Source organism: Etheostoma spectabile, unplaced genomic scaffold, assembly GCF_008692095.1.
Source record: "Etheostoma spectabile isolate EspeVRDwgs_2016 unplaced genomic scaffold, UIUC_Espe_1.0 scaffold00018594, whole genome shotgun sequence".
NCBI classification, from domain to species: domain Eukaryota; kingdom Metazoa; phylum Chordata; class Actinopteri; order Perciformes; family Percidae; genus Etheostoma; species Etheostoma spectabile.
Window position 1 is genome coordinate 104271 of NW_022604339.1, and position 8282 is coordinate 112552.

Here is an 8282-nt window from a genome sequence, read left to right on the forward strand (position 1 = left end):
ATGAGATGAGTAGAGTATGTATGAACTTCTCGAGCTCTGGGGGAAACGGTGAATAAGCTTAAGTCCCAATAAGTTGACGTGTTTATAATAATGCCAAACATACTTAGATTGCCTCTTTGAGGGCTCTGTGTCCGTATTTAGGTCCGAAGTGTCACAAGACCGCTTCCACTTTGTCATTATATTGTCAAAAGAATCTGAGGTGGAAAAAAAAGCTTATTTCCTATCATGTCATTTAGGCCAAATATTTTTATTTTTATATACTGATCTTTCTTATAGTTATTACCAGTTTAGTACAGGACTCTGACCCGGTGTCGGACCCAGCCTTTGTCTGGCTGTGGAGGCTTCATTTTTTTGACACTTTTAATTAGTCTTGTCCTGTCAATGTACGGAGGCCACCAGGCTTGGCCATCCTCCATCCAGTTACTAGCAATGGGAGCCGTCTCCAAATGCTCCTCAAACTCGACAATCAGGTACATTTTCTGTAATTAGAAACAAAGACAAAAAAGAATCCAGTCCCACAAAAAAAGAAAAGCCCCAAAAACATTTTATATAATTCTCTCTCTCTCTCTCTCTCTCTCTCTATATATATATATATATATATATATATATATATATATATATATATATATATATATATATATATTTTTTACACATTTCTGTACTATAATGGTCTTGTATTTTTATATAAAATAATGTTATAATAATATAAAATCAGAGATGTGTTTAGACAGAAAGCACAACAGAACTATGAACAGTTTTGTGCATGTGAGGATGATTTTGAAAAATCAGACAACAGAGGCAGCAGAACAATAAGCTGCAAAGAGAGAACTTGACTCAGAACGCAGAGGAGAAGAGACATGCAAGTAAGTGCAAGTGCCCATGTGAGGGGCGCAGAATGAAGTGTTACTGGTGTGGGCGTGAAGGGCACATCAGTCATAAATGCACTATAGCAAGTGCTATACTAAGTTTTAACAGCTAAAGTCCAAAACTGCAATTAAACTATAGTGGCCAGACAAGCAAGCCAATTAATACAGCTTAGCAATACCACTCCATGTAAAAGGGATTTTTATGGCTGACTTTAAAGCAAGTGAGAAATCATACAATGTTGCTGCAAAAAGCCGAGCGATTTAAGGATGCACCAAATTGTGTTTAGGGGAGAGACTAAGAACTTTTTCACATTTGTCATATAGAACAGGTGAATACCAGCAAACAAAGACAGTAGCTTTTACAGCCCAGTTGAGTTAGGAGGAGAAATAGAGACATTGTTTTCATGGCATAGAACAACTGAGGGATCTTAGGCTGGAGCTGCATGTGAAGAGCATTTCATCTTTGTGTAACAGAGGGATGGCAACAAATTTCCGCCCATGCTGAACAAGGAATGACTTCTGTCCTATCAGGTCTGACTTACAATATCTGACTGTGCTCGACAGGCCATCTAACAAGTGGATGCCATATGTGGTGGAGGACAACGGGTACTCAAAGAAAGAATCCTGATGCATAAAGGTACTATATGCAATGTGCACCTCACTCCCAACAGAAAATATGTTCTTTACCCTTGCAACCTGACCATTTATAAAAATGTGACTGTTGGCTCTATTAAGTTTAATGGTAAATGTCTTCATCTTCAGCTCCCTGTACTGTGTGGCACTGGGAAACAATGGCATAAGGGGACCTGCAGTGTGTGGCTTTCTGAGCTCAAAGATTTCCTTAGGTGAACAGGATTTCTGCCCCTCAGAAAGTCTCTTCACGATTTGAGCTAATGGACATGTGGGCTTTCTAACGAGCTTTTTGAGCTTGTACAATGCATTTTCATACCTGAAAGCACTAAATCTGTCCAGAACACCATGGTTTCTGACATCCTGTGCCAGATGCACAAGATTGGGAACATTGTAGGAAAGATACTTGGCACCATACAGCTCTCCAAAGTGCTTGACAAAGAGAGTAAGTATGTCATTTGCATAGTCCAAGTAGTCATCAACCAGGGCTTTGCAGGACAAAATGTGGATACCAATGAAAAGTAACAGAAAGTTGTGGTATACAGCAGAGCTTACGATGTCTTTCAGAATCACTGGACCAGTATACAGTAAAAACTGTCTAAACTCTGTTGCCTTCCACCGATCAATCTCTGCCACTGTCCTAGGTCTGCGGGCAAACTCAATGGGAACCATATGACGAGCTTCCACAAGCCTCTGTGAGAGTTTGTTTACTAGAAATGTAGGCAGCCTACACGTAAGGGGACCCTTGATCCACAGGAGAAGTAGGCGGCGCATGACACCCAGGCAGACAAGATGCATGTAGTCAAGGGGAAATCCGGAAACCATCCCAAGTGATGTGTTTTCAAGAGGGGAAGTCCCTAGGTGATGGGATTCATCTTTTCTGTCACAGAAGTCTTGATCTGTCCTTACAGGCATGTCTGTTCTTGGAAAAGTGACCCGGTTTTCTACATACAAACCATCCTCTGTGCACTTCTCACACCCGTGATATCCTGAGTGACCTTTGACACATTTAACAAAAGCCCGGGCAGGAGCATCACACACCAGTGCTGCCAGCTTGAACGTGAGTGTGATCCCGTCAAACTCAAAACCTATCTCAAGTTCATTGATCTCAAAATCTGCCATTTTGATCAATCCGCCATGATCAAGAGAACTATCCTCTAACAGACATTTGTGTTTCTTTAACACCACTGAAAGTGACTCCAGGGCCCAGTTTTTCAAAAGTAATCCACTAGGATTTTGGATAACGGATTGGATCAAATGTTGAAAATGGGTTTTTCAAAAGAAAAAACGGATTACACAATCGGATTAGATCACATAATCTAATCTTGATTTTGATCTGGATCAAACCTTTAGTTTGGGTTTTTCAGAACCTTTTTGTAGGATTTGGATCACTTTGATCCAAAAAATCTGGATTAAACTGATCCCATCAGAAGGGTGGACTCAGCGTGGATTTCATGCCCAAAATGTAATGAAAACTTTAACAATGTATCAAATAATACTATATTTGGATCATGCAGTATCTTACAAGATATCCTATTTATTCATAAGGTTTTAATTTATTTGTTCATCCGTCAGGCTACAGTGATTAGGTAGGCTTTAACGTAATCAGCCTTTCAGTATAGGCCTACAGCGAAGTACAAAGAGTTTGGCCTCATAAAATTATCCCCCAAACAGCTGTCAAAATTGACCAAAAACAATACATTTTCTTCTCTAAATAATTGATATATATAAATAGGCCTATATATTCATCACAATATTTATTAGTGATGCATGCAATGATTACAGAATAACCAAAAAAATGCAAAGAATGGCAATCACTGATTTTTGAAATCCAAAACAAATCCAAATCAGAAATAGTGTCTAACTAACTTGTTGCACTTCCTGTTTGCTCGTTCTTGCAAAATAAACTTATATTGACCCCACACTGGCCATTCTACTTGTTGCTCTTTACATATCTATAGTTCTACATTGTGAATTCCTATCCTGTTTGAACACTGGTTATCCAGATTTGGTGATCCTGAAAAGTTCCTATACGGATCAGATTGATCCAATTTGATGTTGCTTTGAAAAACTGGCTCAAAAGTAAGATGGATTACGTGATCACGGATCGCAAAAAAAGGATTACTAAATCCGGATCAATTTGATCCAGATTACATTTTTTGAAAAACTGGGCCCAGGATACCAAAATGGTGGTACTGGCCACCAGCTTTTTCCTGGACAAGAATCTTGCTGGACCGCAGGGTACCAAGCAATGTTCTGGCATCACTTGGTAACAGTGGATGGTACTGTCCAAGTGTTTGAAGCAATGAATTCCGTGCATTGTGAGTGATGTTATGCTCAACTGCCCATGCAGCCAAATTTTCCTGCAAAGTGCCTTGTTCTGTGTCTGACTCTGTGTCTGACTCTGTGTCTGGTTCAGTGTCTGGTTCATGTGCATCAAAGAACTCTTCCATCTCATCGGCAGGTGTTTGGCACTCCATCTCATAGAAGTCGCTCGCATCTTCATATGCCTCCTCAACATCACAAAGGTCTGTCACACGATTCCCCTCCGCAACTTGAATTAACTGAGCTTCAACCCTTGCTCTAGACCTCTTTCTCCGTGTCCAGTATGACTGTGTATTGCTAGCCAAACTAATGTATATTCTACTGTTTTAACTAATAATGCTAACAACTAACTAAACTACTTACTAGCTAAATTAATTTTTTTAATTAATTTGCAATGTACACTTGTAAATAAGGTTAACTCAGTATAAAAGTTAAATGTATACAGTCTGGGGGGACCGGTAATGGCGGCTTGCTGAGAGGACGTGTTCGCTTCGGCTCCACTACCTATATGTAAAATCCTGGAAAATACTCGTTACAAGTGACACTGAACGACGTTTGGAACATCTGTGATGCCTCTCTCACAAAGGAAGCCTGGTAAAAACCCCAGCAAACCGACTCAATCGAAGTTATCTAACTTCACTTCTAAGGTGAGCTCTGAAGCTAGCTGTGAAAATAGCGAGGCTAACACCACCACGTGCGAGTCAATGGAGGAGGAAAATTGCGAGTTGAATGAGGGAAATAAGACGGTTGAGACTGGTCCAGAGGCAATACTGGCTGCAATTGCAAACTTGAAATCAGATTTCTCCTCCAAACTGGATGGCATTCTATCAGCAATAGAGAATGTTAAAAAAGATGTTAACGAATGCGCCGAGCGGGTTGGTGAGGCGGAAGTGCGGATATCTGCGGCAGAGGACAACGTCACCGGTCTACAAGCTAAGGTCCAGGTCCTCGAAAATAAAAATAAAGAACTCGAAGGAAAAGTGTTGGACTTGGAGACCAGATCGCGACGATCTAACCTGAGACTGGTTAACCTTCCTGAGGGCGCGGAGGGAGAGGACGCCTGCGCCTTTCTGGAAAACTGGCTACCGGAGGCTCTGAACCTGGCACCGCTACGCACCACTCTGACACTGGAAAGAGCGCACCGGCTTGGCCAGAAAACCACATCTAACACCGCTGCACCAAGGACTCTTATTATGAAGTTCTTAAACTACAGGGATAAAGCAACTGTGATAAGAGCTGCCAGGACGAAGGGACAGATCCTATTCAAGAACCATCCGGTGAGATTTTATGAGGACCTCGCAGCTGGTGTGCATAAAAAACAGAAAGAGTTTGACGGTGTGAGACAACAACTCCGTGCCATGGGGATACGATACGGCATGATTCCTCCCGCTCGACTACTGGTGACACACAACGGTCAGTCTCGGATCTTTAACCAACCAGCTGAAGCAGAGAACTTTGTAAGGACTCTGAAATCAGAAAGTGGACCTGGGTGAGACAATGACATCAATACATCGCAAAGTATTAAAAGGGATGGACAATTACAATACCTAAAGTTAAGTAAAATAAGTAAGACTTAAAAATTTGTTTATTATATTCCCTGTTTGCTATCCCAGAAGCTCATAGACAATAGGCAATAGTAACGAGTTTCTTATTGTAGTGGGGTGGGGTAAGAGGGAAATATTCAGGCACAGTCGGCTGTTCCTCACTTTCGTGTGGACCAGCCTTCAGCTGTTAGATGGGTACCAGAGTACTAAAAGGGGGGGAGGAGGGTGGGCAACAGAGTTCGAAAGGGATTTACTGTTCAGTGTTCATCATTACCATGGGTATAGTTTTTAACATTCAAATGTTCTTGGTTTCTTTGTTTTTAAACAATTTGAAAATAATAGGAAGCCCATTAAGTGTTATACAGTATGTCTGGTGGATTAAGAATTAAAGTGTCTTCTTGGAACTGCAGAGGATTACAGAAACTAAAAAAAGTTAAGCAGATAATGACTAGGGTGAAATCTATGCACTCTGATATCGTGTTATTTCAGGAAACTCACCTGTTGTCTGGACAGGAGGCAAGGATTGGCAGGAGGTGAAAGGGCAGCATATATTCAGCACCTTTTACTTCCCAAGCAAGAGGGGTTATGATTCTGATTCATAAATCCGTACCATTCCGTGTGACAAGGGTTATTAGAGACAAGGCTGGGAGGTACATTATTCTGCAGGGCACAATTATTTCAGAAAAAATAAATCTGATAAATATTTATGCCCCAAATGTTGACGACCCAGAGTTTTTTCAAAATCTCTTTCTTACAATTTCATCTTTGTCTGGCAGCTATATTATAGCAGGAGATTTTAACTGCACAATGAACCCAGAACTGGACAGAAGTTCAGGTACTGACAACTCTCACTCTAAAAGTAGACAAACAATTCAATACTTTATGAAGGAACTTAATTTGATGGATATTTGGAGAGACATGAATCCAAAGAGCTCACAATACTCTTGTTATTCAAATACACATAAGTCATATTCACGTATCGATTACTTTTTACTTTCTGCCTCTTTGAGACATAAAATAAGAGACTGTCAATACGATAGCATCTTAATTTCCGACCATGCACCAAATCATCTTCTTTATGAGGATTTAAGACTAAGGAGAGACCCGCCTAGGTGGAGATTTAAACAGAAATGGCTCTTGGACCCAGAATTTATATTTTTTGTAGATAATCAAATTAGCATCTATTTTGAAATCAATAGAGATGAAACACCACCCTCTTCAAGGTGGGAAGCCTTCAAGGCCTATATAAGGGGTCAAATAATTAGCTTTACGAGCCATAAGGCAAAACAAACTTATCAAAAAACAAAAGAGTTGGCAGCAGAGATTGAGCGGCTTGAGAGAGATTATTATCAAACACTATGTCCAAACACCCATAAAAAACTTCTGATACTAAGAACACAGTATAACGAACTTTCTGCCTCAAAAGCCGCCTCACAACTTTTGCGTCTTAAGCAGTCGTTCTATGATCAAGGGGAAAAACCTGGAAAATTATTAGCCTGGCGACTCCGACAATTACAAACTGAGAAAAATATTACCTCAGTTGAAAATAATCAGGGAGAGATTATTACCGATCCGTTAGAAATCAATGAAGTGTTTAAGGTCTTTTTTGAAAAACTATACAGCTCAGACATGACGCATAAGGAACAAGAGCAAAATGTTTTCTTAGAATCTCTCCAAATGACCAATATCTCAGAATTAATGAGTACAGATCTCAGTGCAGCTATAACTAAAGAGGAAATATCTATAGCAATAGATCACTTGAGAACAGATAAAGCCCCAGGCCCAGATGGGCTGCCAACAGAATTTTATAAGAAATTCAAAGCTAAACTGCTAGCCCCCCTTTTTGACATTGTTGTGGAAGTTTCTGTTCAGCGAGGGAGGAATTTGTAGAATGAAGAAGAGACCTTGTTGAAACAAAAATAAAGACAGGCTAGAGACTGGATTAAAAGTTTGGATATTCGGTGAAAGAGTTTAATTATTTTCTCGAGAGAACAATCAAACAAATGACGAGAATGGCAGTTCACAATGAAACAGAGTAACAAGTGACACCACACATTCTGGTAAATACAATCAGTAATACACTTCTTTATATGCAGTGCCCCCAGAGGAAAACCAACCCTTGTTTGGAAACCAGTTTAATCTCAAACATAACAATCAGTGGACCTCAGGCAGACAGTTGGAGCTCTTACGTATTTCTGAATCTGTCCCTCGTGTGTCCAAGTGTCTTGACCGGTCATTCTATCTTAGCTAAAAAAGGACATCTTGTCTCTTGGATAGGCTCTGGTCTCGACCTGGGACCTGCTATGATAAACACCGTTCTAGGCAACTGTTTCTGTCAGGCTCCACGTCATCTATCCTTGGTGGGACAATGCAAAGTCATAACATATCCAGTTGTCTCCTACAAAGAGATCACACTGAGGACAGATACAGGAACCAAATACTCTGAGAGGCATTGAAGATATTATTATGAATAAGTAATATGAAAATCATTGGTTAAATGTAATTTTCCCATTACAACATGTATTTAGACTCATTTGAAAAGGGAATTCTCCCTGCCTCATTAAGAGGAGCCCTGATTACTTTATTACCTAAACCTGGCAAACCTTGCAACAAATGTGAAAATCTAAGACCGATAAGTCTTCTTAATGTCGATTTAAAGATTCTTTGTAAAGTCCTGGCTCGTAGACTGGAGAGAATATTGCCCGAAATAATTAGTTGTGACCAAAATGGGTTTATTGTAGGAAGACAGGGATTTCACAATGTGAGACGAGTGTTAGATATCATTTATAATATGGAAGAAAAAGCAGACACTGCTTTGCTATCATTGGATGCCGAAAAGGCCTTTGATAGAGTCGAGTGGCCCTATTTATTCGAGATACTGAAAAGATTTGGCTGCGGGGACAACTTCTGTCGATGG

The 8282-nt window shown here is 40.2% G+C and overlaps 1 long non-coding RNA gene across 1 annotated transcript; it reads left to right on the forward strand.

Moving 5' to 3' along the window:
* The first annotated feature begins 382 nt into the window (after positions 1–382).
* LOC116681177 (uncharacterized) lies at positions 383–4134 on the forward strand. The gene is made up of 3 exons (XR_004329972.1): positions 383–470; positions 1431–1503; positions 3961–4134. It is a non-coding gene; the product is annotated as an uncharacterized LOC116681177 (long non-coding RNA).
* The last annotated feature ends 4148 nt before the right edge of the window (positions 4135–8282 follow it).